General features: G+C 40.7%; 1 long non-coding RNA gene across 2 annotated transcripts; it reads right to left on the bottom strand.

The window, feature by feature from the left end:
* Nucleotides 1–11,183: 11,183 nt before the first annotated feature.
* On the bottom strand, nucleotides 11,184–14,444 carry LOC110902150. Of its 2 annotated transcripts, none has more exons than XR_002571035.2 (3): nucleotides 14,326–14,444; nucleotides 13,577–13,665; nucleotides 11,184–11,306 (listed from the first exon to the last, which is right to left on the bottom strand). It is a non-coding gene; the product is annotated as an uncharacterized LOC110902150 (long non-coding RNA). The 2 variants fall into 2 exon arrangements; XR_002571036.2 differs by lacking the exon at nucleotides 11,184–11,306 and adding an exon at nucleotides 13,226–13,311.
* Between the last annotated feature and the right edge of the window lie 555 nt (nucleotides 14,445–14,999).

Below are 14,999 nucleotides of genomic sequence, written 5' to 3'. Positions count from 1 at the left end.
GCTTCAGCCGCAACTTTCTCCTTGCCCAAAGCAGCATTCGCTGCCTTGACATTAATCAACTCCTGACGCACACGAAATAACGTTTCATTCTGTTTGGCCCAAGATACTTTCCAGCTCTCACGCTCATCTGAAAGTTTTTCGTTCCAACTCTTGCGTTCATCAGAAAGTAACTTGGCAAGGGTACAGACCTGTTTCAGCTCAGCAGTTGCATCCCACTCCTCGGTCTGCTTATGCTTCTCAAAAGCAGCCCTATCCTTTTCAAGTTGCTCCGCACCTTCGCGAGCAGCTCTCACCAACTTTTCCGCCTCAGCACGCAGGCGGACAGACTCCTCCTCCCTGCGACCCAACGCTTGGTAGGCCTCCATAATGGCATTCACCATAATGGAACTCCCCACAAACATGGAAGAGAGTTGGTTGATTCGGAGCTCACGCGGCAAAGTGCGAGCTCGGCTAACTTCAAAAGGAGTGCCTACACCGCCCAAAATCTCCTTGCAAAAGGAAGCATTATTTGAGATATCATCCCCCTGCATAACAATCCAGGGGGGTCGGTGATAGCTCATACTCCGATCCGGTGTATAGGTGCGGTAGTAGTACTCCAGTTCAGTTTCTCCAGGCTGAATCGGAGGCGCCTCATAACCCGCACCACCAGAAGCGGAACCAGAAACCTTCTCAGCAGCAGGAGACTTCTGCTGTTCAGCACCGGATTTTTGTTTTCCAGCATCAGAAAACCTCAAGTCCAAATTATCAGCATCATTTGGAGAGATCAGGTCGTTGGAGGAAACAACAGTATCAAAAATCTGGGACGCAGCTTTCCCCACAGTCTCCTCTGCCTGCACTGAAGGATCAGGCACCACTTTGGCAGAAGGATCGGTGAATTCTTTAGTCACCCCCACATCCGCAGCTGCCTCACGCGCGGGGGAAAGAGGAGCATCAAACAAAGAGGACAAGTCCTCTTGTTGCGGTTCTGCAAACAAAAAGCAATAACCGTCAAAAACAAGTTGCATATGCAAACACTTACAAAGGTTATAAATCACTTACCAGAAATAACCGCAGGTTTCTTTTGTGTCGGACCAGTGGACCTTTTGGTCTGTATCTTCCGACGCTTCACCTCACCAGCACCGGCAGCTTTCTGCTCGGGTTTCCTCTTCTCACCAGCAAGTGTGGAACCCGCAGCAGTCCCACCTGCAGCCGCACCACCACCTAGAACACCCAAACCCTCAAGGGCGTCAGATACTACCACATAATCGGTATATCTGCCGTAACAAGAACGATAGATACCTGCGGCCTACAACACCAAAGGAGGGGCGATAGAACCCTCAGGTTTTTCCTTACCGCGACCCCGCGCGGGTTTCTTCACCTGCTTCCTCTCCACATGTTTCTTAGGGACAGTTTTCACTTCAAACTTCCCCAAGTCCCCAAGATTACCTGCATTTAAACAATCAAACAAGCGGATTACAAGGATGAACTTTAAACAAGTAAATCTTAGAAGATACATTTGCCTTCTGGCATGGGTGCATTCAATACATTAGCGGGGGAACGCGGAAATTGCCAACAATCTCGAAGTTAAAACCTTCCCGTTCCCAACACGGAAGCAACTCAACCTTGCCCTCGAAATCGGACTTAAACATCATCCACAAAGGAGCGTCCTTTGATAAAACACATGTAAAATTAGTAAAACAATAAAAGGACGCAAGGAAACCGCACAAGGGTGATAATGATTACCACCATTTTTTCCCGCACAACAGGCCTTGCCCTCCTATCGGGTCGAGTTAGCATCATCCGCAACACCCAAAGTTCATTGTTGCCTAGTGTCTTAAGTTCAATAGGTCTCAGCCTAGAGAACCAATCCACAGTCTTTGCGGTGGGGAGAGCAATATCTTCCGCGGTAACGCCCACATTCACATTCCGAAAGGTCATGTTGGCATACACCACACAAGCTTTAACGTAGAAAAACCTCTTTTTCCACTTGGTAAGACCCTTCGGAGGGGTCATCAACTTGGAACTCCCATACTGTTGGTTGAAAGAGAAATCTGGTGTTTACCGTTAACTGGTAGAACCGCCAGAAATTCTCAACGGTAACGTCTAAACCAAGAGCACGGAAAGTGTACTCGAAGTTCCTGATCCGGAACATCCCAAATGGACTCAGTTGGGAAATATGAAGGTGATAATATTCTAACACCTCGGCAACAAACACCGTCACAGGCAGTCGGATGTTGCCATCGTTAAAGAACTCAGCGCACAAAGTGATAAATCCCGCCGGAGCATTGACACCGGTGTCACCCTCTTGTGGGTAGGTGGCCCCAAACTCCTCGACCATTTGTATACTGGTCATCAGGGTATTAAATTGACTCTTTGACCACTTCAGTACCGGTAGACCACCACCGGATACACCACTATCATCATCTTCATCTTCATCAGCCGCCGTCAGCGGCTGTTGTTAAGGGTTTTCACGCTCCACATTGTGTGGATTTGATGGTTCAGCCATTGAGATGTAGAAGAAAAGAAAACGAGTACTAAAACTCAAACAGTCTCACCGGAATTTCAGAAAACCTTTTCGGAGAAGACGGAGGAATCTTTTTTCTCTCGCCGGGAAATTTTGAAATTTTGAACAAGTGAGGGGAAACCGTTCGATACTCATAGCAATAAATGCGGAAGGAAAACCGAATCATCACGTCCAAAAAGAACGAATTATGCGGCGCCAAGTGTTCAGCGATAGTTCCACTGACAATTATCACGCACGCGTGGCCGCCTACGCGCCTTACACAAGAGACATTTTTTACACTCCTGCTACAGTGCATTTATAACCTCGGGCGGTATAAACGTCCTTTCAATTCAGCACATGCCAGAAAATCTCACCAACTTCCACCAACTCACACATGAGTTCAGCCACGTATGCAACAAAAAGTGACAACATTATCCAAATATAAGCGGCATGCGGTTTCTCTGTTATACCGCACCATAACCCATACTGCATGTCGTTTTTTTACATACCCCTCAAAATAACCAAAAAATATATGTCTCTACATTATATAAGGGGGTATAAGTTATATCCACACATACCCACGAGCACCCGTGGAATATGCGGAAATGACACACACGAGCCCGTACAGGTGTGTCAGATGCTCAGAACCAGCGTTGTTCTTTGGACTGAACCGCATCTCAGGAACAGGTAAACCGCACTGCCTTCCTTCTCTTCAAGCTTCAAATCTCTCCTATCAGGTTCACAACCACAGAGGGTGCGCAAACAGCCTCTCCGTAGGGAAGAAGGATGGGAATGTACGCGACCGCACATCAGCAACCCTGACTCCTGATCCTTCAAGAGCCACATCCAAGCAAAACACGCTTTTAAAAGCGAGTCTTTTGTCACAAAACCGCAGACACTCATGAGTCACTGCGGACACACCTCTAGCTCCGCAAATGGTTGGTACGGAAGAGCCACAACTAAGTCATCACACAGATGAACGAGTCTACTTCAAGGAAAACTATTGGAGCATGAAGGAAAGTGGCTCCAGAACAAGCATAGACGAGATCCCCAATCATCTAAAGAGATCTCGTCGAACAACAAGCGGCCGAACAGCGGTAACAAGCCTGCTTATGACCTTGTTTGCCCACCTATGAGCCGCATAGAATAAATAATGGTGGGCACAACCTTGCCTATAACCATGTTTATTGGCCCATAATGCAGATTCAAATTGTTTGACCAAATATAGCCAACAATGACGCAACGAGGTAACCGCAAAGGACGTGCGGTTACTCGAGAGCTAAACTGAAGAACACGAACACCCCACAAAGTAGGGATCCGTGTTTCATGGCCAATTGCTGAATATAGAGCTTGAGCAAAGCACTTGCAGCATGAGTATCTTCGATCACCATCTCAAAGGTTGGTTCGAAGCCTCCTCTCTTCTTCATTCACAACCTCAGAGGTTGGTTCGAAGACAAAGACACGATCTCAGAGGTTGGTTCGACACACCAACAGGTGGCAACCAACCTGATGACATCAGAAAAAGGTAGCCCGCTACTCAAACGACTGAGAATTTCGCATCAGATGAAACTTGCTCACCGGTACGGAAGAGACGTCACATAACTCTACCAGATCTCCAGCTTGATTTACGAAAAGCGAACGCCATCTACATGGCCTTGAATTTTCTCCAGGCTGTAAACTACCTTCTAGACACCATAGTACAGTGCTCCTCCCACATGCAACTTGCACGAGGCAGCAACACTAGACTAGGGGGACTTGAAGGGGTATGGTCCTAAACCGACCATTACCCTTATCAAATAAATCCCCACCAGCGATAAAACGCGTCCATGCAGACACATCCTTCGAATCCAATCGGTCTAAGGATGAGAAGCCTTACCTTGCGTATGAAAGCAGATGAACATAACGATGCGACTGGCACCGCATCATATGGGCATTTTCGTCACGACAAGGGATGCAGGCAACAACAACAGTCTCCACGGACGACGATGCGGCTGGCACCGCATCTCGCGTATTTCTTGATCAAAGCATGAGACGCGGGAACATCAAAAGTTACCACAAGCAGTGATGCGGCCCGCACCGCATCCTGTGCGATCAGCAAGTGGGACTGACACCACAGAGCAAGTAGCACCAATGACAGTCGCCTGTCAGGTCTACGTAAGCAACAGACTGGCGTGGCGTTACCTCCACGACCGACAAGCCTGACACACCTACAAAGGTGCAGCATGTCGTCAGTCTGTCCGTCCACCTCCTCCTTCACTCCTCGCCTATAAATACCAACCCTAAACCAGGTTTGAGGTATCTCTTCACAATTCTCTCACTACTACTACTATCATACTTTGCTTCCTAAGCAGACTACTGATTCTCACGCCGGAGAGTGGTAACAAGGAGCACCCCCACCCCATCCTCCTTGTTACGAGTCACGGCTTGTTTCCTTGTGCAGGAGATCAACCGGCGGACGATCCAGCCAGCGATCCTCGAGAGGAAGGGATTAACCCTTCTTGACGAGACCAGTGAGTTAACCCTGCCCGGTTAACCATTGTTTCATCAACCCCTCACATGATCTAGTTGTAGTAAAAACCCTCCCTACGCTAACCATACCATGTAATAAAAGTTGTAATAGTTGTCGCATGTATTTCACCCCCGAAGTATAAAACTGAAAACAGTAAAGAGAAAAGGGGGACATGAACTCACAGAAGTGCGTCTCGAAATAGTCAGTCCCAAAACAACCTGCTGTGTGACGACCTACACGTACTAACTTCTATTAGACGGACGGCCGTTCCTTGGCTTAAGGTTTAACGTTTTTGGGAAATAGTTAGACAACTATTTCGTATTTACACTTCTTAATTATTTTATAAATATATTCCTTCCCAAGGATGAGGGTATTAATACATGTGTGTTTTTTTTATAACTCCGAAAATATATTTTTAAGCCTCACTTGAAAAATATCTTTTAATTACTGTGTTTAAAATGTTTTAAATTTTCAAAATATATATATATTTTTCCCAAAAATATTATATTTTATTCCTTAAGTTTTCCCAAAATAATATTTCATCAAAAATATTCTAATAAGAGTATTTTTCCAAAAAATACATAACTTATATTTTTAAAGTTCGTGTTTTATTACGATACTTATATAACTTAAATATTTATTTTGTGAGAGCGTTGATATTATTTCGGAAGTCGTATTTTCATGATATTTCAAATTATATTATTTTTACCCTAAAAATAATATATATCTAGTTCACAAAATAATCACATAATCACACAAGCGTTTTCTATAAAATATATATTCCCAATATATATTTAACAAGTTTTACTTACGAAAATCCACCTCCGATACTTGAAAATTTTGTAATAAAAATCATGGCGAAGTTTATATTTTGAAAACAAGTTAAAAATTACATTTGTAAATATTTGTAAAAAAAATATTTCTAAGTGTTATATTTCTAGAAAAATTTCGCCAGAGTTTCCTCTGTAACTGGAGGTGTCCATGCTTTTAGCATATCATTTTCTTTTGTAAAAATCAATCAACCAATTTACCAATCAACAACCTACACTATTTATTCATCAATCTTGACAAAATATGAATGAATCATAAACTCATGAACTTGAAGGTTTTGTAAAAATATGTAGTAAATCACCGACACATTTAGTGGGTCTTGTTATCTTTAAAAACATGTTTAGTTTCTTGTAAACTTTATTTTTAAAGAACTTGGAGTTTCACAACTCCTAGTCAAGTTTTACAAAAATACTTCTTTGTCAAATTTCTTGTTACACAGGTGTTTACACACTTGTTTTGTTTCTATAAATGCTTCTTGTTCATAAAATACTCGGGTTTTAACAAAGCTAGTATTTTCCGCCTGGTTCTTCCGAAAAACCATTTGTAGATCTTTAGATCCACAAGTTTACAACTTCATTTTACAAGAAAAATTATGTTTATTCAAGTTTCAAGTTCATGGTGGATGGTTTCATCATCTTTTTACATCTCTATCACTAACATACTACTAGTTCATGTTCTTGAACATGATCTAGTATGTCTTGATGATGATCCATCCCACTTTTAGTAAGAAATAACATCAAATAATCACAACTAGACAAGATTCACATGATTTACACAACTAGCTTCTCTTTATCCAACTTATTTATCTTATGTTCAAGACTTTAAGTTATGTTCTTTAGTGTTCTTAATTTTTAACCATTAAATCACCTATTAACCACCATAAACAAGATCAAGATGATGATTAGAAACACTTACTATTAGCTCAAGGCTAGAGAAGAAACAAGATGTAAATGTGGTGGATAAAAGGAAATGAGAGTGGTTCTTGAACTTTCGAAAGCACCGGGCTTGTTTGTATGTCACCTTGCACCTTTGAGTATGTAAGAAATGGTTGAACAAAGGTTGGAAGTGGGTGGATGATGGTGGTAGGGTGGCGGCCGAATGGTGGTTAGGAGGGAAGGAGATCAGTTGTTGTTTGATGTTGAATGAAAGAGAATGATAGCCCATGAGTCTTATTTATAAACCAAACATTTCTATTATCCAACAAGTATTATGTTATCTAGATACTCAACATAAGTAATAAAATAATCAAGAAAAGGGTGGTGTGGGTCACCATAAGGTGACCATCATTTTGAGGGGGGGGGGGTATGGTTGGGTTGTGATGATATGGTTACTAATTAGTTGAAATCAAATGGTATTTAGTTGGGGTACTTGTGTGTTTATTAATATAAAGGGTGTTAGGGTGTTCGGGGACCCTAACTAGCTCAGAAAAGTAAAAACAATGACTTTGGCAATATTTTTATGTTCCGGGTAAAGTCCGGTTGTTCGGTTGGATATTGATCCGTTAAAGTGTTAAGAGAAGCTATAAAGTATCTTTTATAGTGTTTTTAGTGACACAATAAATTACCAACACTTTGGAAAGTGTCTAGAATTATTTTACCAAGTTTTTGCACTCTACTAGTTATGTTAAATGCTGAATTTTTGCATATAGTGCAGAATTTTGTAATTAAAGCATGTTTTAGGCACTTCCGGTTACTATAACTATCACCTAGTGACACTGTTCTATGATACTCACTTCCCTACACTCTCTGCTAGTGTAGTAATCTATTCCTGCCTCATACTGGCCTCAGAGACAATGTCTGTCTAGTGCTGGCAATGTCAGCATGTTTACTGGGTTATCCGCTCACTGTGCTAACTGTGCTTTGTGCATCAAGATTGTCACTATTGTTTGTGTGTAATAAATGAAGTGACAGTATTAAAGTATGATGCATGAGTATGTATGTATCAGAAAACAGAAAGCAGTTTATTCATAATTGTAATCAAGCACAGTAATTAAGCACTAATTAAATATTAATTAATTTGTACGGATACCTGGATTTGTGAGGGTTGTCACAAACTTCTGCAAAATTCAAGGACATCAAGAAGAAGATTGCAGGAAAAATAAAGCAACAGTTTGCTACAACTGCGGAGAAGCTGGACATTTCAGGCCAGACTGCCCGAAATTAGTTAAACCAACAGATAACAAGGCTAAACCTGTAGAAGGAACTACTAAAAAGAATGCAAGAGCCTTTCAATTGACTACACAGGAAGCCGAACTGATTCCTAACGTCATAGCTGGTACGTTCTTAGTTCACAACGTTTGTGCGAAAGTATTATTTGACTCTGGTGCAAACCAAAGTTTTATAAATACTTCATTCTGCCAAGCTCTTAATTTACCTTTAACCAACCTTAGGCAGATTTTTACAGTCGAAACAACAGATGGTGACACTCTTAAAATCGATAAGGTTTTACGAGAAGGAAAGATAGAACTCTTAGGCCATAAATTTTCTGCAAATCTGTTACCAATGGATTTAGTTGGATTCGATGTAGTATTAGGAATGGATTGGTTAGTAGCCAACCATGCCCGAGGGATATTGCTCTCTATGTTGGAAAATGCCTGACTTGTGCAAGGGTCAAAGCCGAACACCAGAGACCCTCTGGCTTACTCGAACAACCACCGATCCCTATGTGGAAGTGGGAGAGTATAGCTATGGACTTCATAACAAAGCTTCTGCACACGTCATCAGGTCACGACAGCATTTGGGTTGTTGTTGACCGTTTGACCAAATCTGCTCACTTTTGCCAATACGGGAAGACGACAAGGTAGAACGATTAGCCCGAATCTTCACCGATGAGATCATTTGTAATCGTCGTACGCCTCACGACATCATCTCTGACCGTGATGCTCGGTTTACCTCGCGATTGTGGGAAACGTTTCAAGCAGCTCTCGGTACTTCGCTTAACCTAAGTACTGCAATCCACCCTCAAACCGACAGACAGACTAAGAGAACGATCCGTACTCTTGAAGACATGCTCCGTTCGTGTGTTATAGATTTCAGTGGTAATCGGGATAAATACCTGTCGTTAGTCGAATTCTCGTACAACAACAGCTATCATTCTAGCATACAAATGGCACCATTCGAGGCTTTATACGGAAGAAGATGTCGATCGCCTATTGTATGGCATGAGATCGGTCACTCGCAATTAACCGGTCCTGAGCTACTGTAAGAAACGACGACAAAGTCCTCCAAATTCGAGACAACTTGTTGAAAGCTCGAAGTAGACAGAAAAGTTACGTCGATAGACGACGCAAGCCCCTTGAATTTGACGTTGGCGACTACGTACTCCTAAAGGTATCACCTTGGAAGGGTGTGGTCCGATTCGGCAAGAAAGGGAAACTAGCGCCTCGATATGTTGGACCTTTTAAGATTCTGGAAAGGATCGGAAAAGTCGCTTACAGACTCGAACTACCGTAGGAACCTAGTAACATCCACCTGACTTTCCACGTGTCAAACCTCCGAAAGTGCCTGGCTGAGCATGACTTAATTGTACCCCTCGACGACCTCTAAATAAACGAAACACTACACTTCGTGGAGAAGCCTGTCGAAATCATGGATCGACAAACCAAGCAGCTCAGACGCTCGCGCATTCCTATTGTGAAAGTCCGATGGGAAGGCAAACGAGGCGCAGAGTTCACTTGGGAACTCGAAAGCGACATGAAGGCGAAGTACCCGTAGTTGTTCGTTACGGCTTCAGCCTAATTTCGGGACGAAATTCCCTAAACAAGGGGGGCTGTAACACCCCGTGTTTCGAAAGTCAAAGTCAAAGTCAAGATTGAAGTCAAAGGAAGAAAAGATCACTAATTGCGATCCGTCACTCCTAGCTCAATCCCTGTTTTGACTTCTTTGACTATAGTTAGTCTATTTTATTTAATTATGTTGGTTGTATTATGTGGAGTATCTGCAAATAATCGCATTTTATTCGCTATTTATCGCATGTCTAATTGCTTTATCACTTATCGCAATCGCGCTCGCAACTCGAAATACGCATATTGGTTATTATACGTGTGTGTGCCTTACGTGTTACTTGTGCATGTTTATTTATGTTATGTGTAGTAATCAATCGAATCGCAATCGAACTCAATCGAAATCGAACTATGATAATTAGTGGAGAAGAGACAGTGCGCGATATGTGTAATTGGGAATAAAAGTAATTTGAATAGGAAACTCTATCGCATTCGCATCGGTCGAAATCGAAATATCATAAATCGTCGCACCGAACACTCGAAACAGGCGACCGATCGATCGGGCTATCAGCCGATCGACTTGCCATCCGGCCGGACTGCCGTCCGATCGGACAGGCTGACCGATCGAGTTGCCTGGCCGATCGGCCAGCCCTTTCCTCTTTTGGAATCCTATAAATACCCATGTCACTTTCATCATTTCTACTTTTGGAAACTCTCTGACCGCACAGTACGCCCTCCTCACCTTTTCTCAGATTTCTCTCGATTCCGGTAAGAGCTCATCATAAATCTTGTACTTTCTTGATCTACATGCACTCCTACACCATTCTATCTTTTAAATCTTAACTTTTAACCGTGAAATCATCAAGATTCAAGGTGTTCTAGGATGACGTCATCATGTGTTCTTAAAGAACTTCATGTTTTGACCTCAATCCACCAAAAATTAACTTGGATCTAGCCGATTTCCACATAAACAACAAAAGATCTTTCACAGATCTAAATATATTCACAATAAAAATGATTGAAAGATGGTTTTCCAACTTTCTTTCTACTCTTTTACACTCAATACATTCAAAAACCGATAGAAACGGAGCTTGTGCCGACTTACTAATCATTCTGGTGGTTGTGTGGCCCAAGATCCGGATTCTGTCCAAGAGGTTTACCGATTTCGGGTTGAATGTGGAAAGTCGTCCTGAACCGTTCACTAATCGGATTTGGGTGATTCCTGTCCGATCAGGAGGACCAAGTAATGACAAAGTTCCTGTGGTTTGACTAGTTATCAAAATACCTCGATAAAACGACAAACAATCAAAACGACCATGTGTGAGACGACCAGGACAAGGTGCTGTCCGATCGGACTACTGTCTGAACGGACAGCCAGCTGAACGGACAGTCAGCCGAACGACCGGTCAGCCGAACGGCCAGAACTTGGGTCCCACACTTAACCAACTTATCTGAAGTTTGTGTGTTAAACGAACTGCTATCCGATCGGACAACCATCCGACCGGATTACTCTTCGGATCATTGTAACACCGGTTTTTATAAATCAGGGTTTAACGATATTTTGCGAAAACATTCATGTAATTAGTGATTACATACATTGGAAATACGGGATTAAAGAAAACTTTTACAAATAAAAAGTCATTTGACATAACGTGATCAGATTCGTCGTTTAAAATTAATGACGATGCAAAGTGCGGAAGCGTGTATCTTTATCGTGTTCGGTTCCTCGTTGAGCTTGATCGTCTTCCGGCATCCAAAAGTACCTGCATTTCATAAACATGAAATGCTTTAATCATTCGGGGTTTAAAAACATGTCTAAACGAGTCCACGAAGCGAAACTAATTAAAAATATATTTTTGTTCAGGGTCCACCGTAAATTACGGTGGCTACCGTAATTTACGGTAGCCCCTGAATGTTGATTCTTCCACCGTAAAACAGGGGGTTCATGGCGTAAACGGTAGCCACCGTAACTTACGGTGGCCTCTGCAGGATTTTCCAAGTTTGCCGTTTTCTAAAACGGAAACCTTCATAACTTTTAATCCGCTTTTCCGTTTGGCCTACCGTTTCTTCCTACGTGTTTGTAATTTGATTTAGGACTGTTCACGAGCCGAGCCGAACCGAGCGGACCTTTGCTCGTGCTTGGCTCGTTTACAAACCGAACCGAGCGGAGCGGCTCATTTAAAACCGAGCATCAAATCAAGCGAGCATTTTTCGAGCAGTAAAAATTCCGAGCGAGCGTCGAGCGAAGTTCGAGCGATTTGGACAACCGTGTCGCCCAATTTAAATTTGCTGAGAGAGATAGTGACAATGTTGGGTCTCAAGTTTTTATGTCTTTAAAAACATGCACATTTCATGGCATAATATTTTTCTTATGAATAACAATGTTGTGGTTGGAGAGTATGTGATCATATTCCACGAACAATTACGTTGATAGCTGGAGATGATCGACTTAGGGTAACGACATGAAAAATTGAGGCGATGAACAGAATGTCGTTTATCGGTTTAGGGTTTAACTTTTAGTTTTGATTTTAATTTTTTATTGGCGTGGTTGAGCTAGTACGTATAGATATAGTTGTAAATTCGTATATAGTTGACCAAAATCTAATAGATTGGTACATATAATACTGTAAATTTAATTTATATTTAAGTATATATGTATGTGTAAGTGTGTGTATATATATAGGTGTATGTGTGTATATATATGTATAATTTATATTTGTGTATATACATGTTTATAGAGGTATGTGTATATGTATATGTATATATATACTAATTAAATAATAATTCGAGCCGAACCGAGCCGAGTGGACCTTTGCTCATGCTTGGCTCGTTTACAAACCGAACCGAGCAGAGCAGCTCATTTACAACCGAGCCTCAAATCGAACGAGCATTTTCCGAGCAATTTCCGAACGAGCGTCGAGCGAGCGACGAGCGGCGAGCGATTTGAACGGCCCTAATTTGATTCTCCATCATATGGGGTTAAAATCCAACATCCGGATTAACAAAATCTAAGTCTTTTAAGTTTTCGGCTTAATACCCTTTTTACCAAACTTTGACTCGTTCGTGATTTTATCAAACAAACATGTTGTTTGATTCTAAATTCTCATCATTTCCATGTTATCATATTAGATTCAAATCACGGGTTTATATACAATCTTAAACCCGTTTTTACTTAGATGTTTAATTGACCCGTTAAGGGCATTTTAAACACTTTTACGCATAATTCACACTCAATTATTCCTAGCATCTTATTTCCACATTATTTATCAATGATCTTCCATCACAACTATAATTGTGATGGATTAAATGTGGCGATCTATATAATCCAAGTTTTACCCCTCGGATTATTATTTTACGACAAAGACTCATATAGAGTCTTTTGGCCAAGAATTTACATCTTTCACTTTTATACTTGTTCTAAGTATTAACTTGATTATAAAACTCGTTTTCAAGCGACTTCTAAGGGTTGTTTGCTGAAATTCGCTTACAAGGGCGTTTTGGTCGTTTTTAACCCTTCTTTTACAACGAAGGGCTACCAAATCTAGTTTTCAAAACAGTCTGTCTATAATCTAAATCCTTCGGTTTACCTTTTAAGATAACCGAATGTCCCCTTTTTACTTTGCCTAACTCCCATAGAACTCCAAGTTCTAAATGATGAGTTGATCAATTTTACATACCTGGCTCGGATCAACTTATTAACCCGGTTTTAATACCTTGCTTTATATTCGCTAATTAAGAACGATGCAAATATCCATTTGATATCTATTCCTGTAAGCATATAACTCGACAAAAGAATCATCAGTTTATATAGTCAAAAGGTGTTGTCTACACCCTTTGACCCGTTTGGCCGAATTGACCATTTATCAATTTACTTCTTTTTAACCATTATTACGGTTTCTTTCATCTTTGATTATCTTGTTCCGTTCGACTATACGACGGAACATCATATTCCAGTTGTTTAGATATTTCATTCGAAATTTTTATATGATGAGAAAATATTCCACAATTTAAGACTAGTGTAAGCTATACTTACCTCGCATCCATGCCATGCTTTTCCTTCCGTTCTTGATTCGTTTGACCCGCTTCATCCACAAGCTCCCACCTAGCTTGTCAAGCGTCAAACTATTGTCATCATTTACAAGGCGGTTAAGTTAGTCATTAACAATCACGACTATTCCCCCTCACTTATTTTCTATGTCGAAGCTATTATTCGACTTCATGATTAGTTAACTTAGTTTATCAAGGTTAACTACTTTCAATCACATGGTTTACAATATTAAGTCTAAATCAACATGATGATTAGAACTCTTCTTGTTTCGTATTTCATTTAACTAGCCACACTATTCAAATAAGCGTTTCGTTCTAAATTTCAACATTTGGCTTTCTCCTTGGCATTTTATCAAACACCTAAAGTGCATAGTTTTACATATTTACTAACTAGTTCATAACTAGTTATTTTCACCAAGATTTACATCAAATCAACCCTTCATGTCTAGTGTTCGTGAATTACACCTAGTACTAGTACCATAACATCAATTATTCATCAATTTAACACTCTAATTCAAGTGTTCATCATAATATACAAAACCCACTTGGCTCATACTTGGGTAATTGGATAACCACTAGTTTGTGGCACAATTCTAAAAGTTTGCATCTAGGGTTTGTCTCTAGACATCACTTTGCTTCAAATTTCATCAATACAACAATCATGCATGCTCAATTTTTGATTTTCTCAATTAACCTAAAACTGAACATGAATCAAAATACCAAAATTTTACATACCTTTTGATCCCCGCAACAAGGTGATCACTAATCCGTGTTTGAAACTCGATTTAGAGCAGATTAAGGGCTTCAATATGTGAGTTTTATGTGAAATCTAGGGTTTGGAGGACACTCCCTGGTCGCCCCTTTCTTCTGTACGACCCAAACACACACTCATGTGTGTGTTTGGTGTTTTATTTACTAATAAAACTTCCATGTTTCAAGTTTTTGCTAATTTAGTCCCCTTTACTCTATTTAACTTATAGTTTAGGTGTTTTAACCTTATTATATATCACCTCAAGATTTTTAACTAGCTGGGTTATCGATTTCCCTGAAAATACACATTCCCTCTTATTAACTAAACTAAACATTTCTAGTTAACTTAGCGGGTTTCGGGGATATTTACGACTAAGTTTATTTTAGGTCCCGTTAGCTCAGACCTTTTGTAAACTCTATTTATCCATGGACCTTTATTTATCTTTTATTAAATATTAGGTTTACTTACTTAAAATTCCTAATATTCACCGGGTAAATTTTACTACTAATGGTACTTTACCCGTCTTTTAGTACTAACGGGGTTTGATTACCAAACCCGTTTTCGAGGTGTTACAATCATGAGATACTTGACTTTAACACTTAAACGATTTTCAACATGTTCAATACACTAGGAATGCCACCCGATCGAACTGCAGCCC

This window comes from Helianthus annuus, chromosome 2 (assembly GCF_002127325.2).
Source record: "Helianthus annuus cultivar XRQ/B chromosome 2, HanXRQr2.0-SUNRISE, whole genome shotgun sequence".
Lineage (NCBI taxonomy): Eukaryota > Viridiplantae > Streptophyta > Magnoliopsida > Asterales > Asteraceae > Helianthus > Helianthus annuus.
The sequence above is the reverse complement of the archived record's forward strand: the minus strand, read 5'-3'. Positions and strand labels throughout refer to the sequence as shown.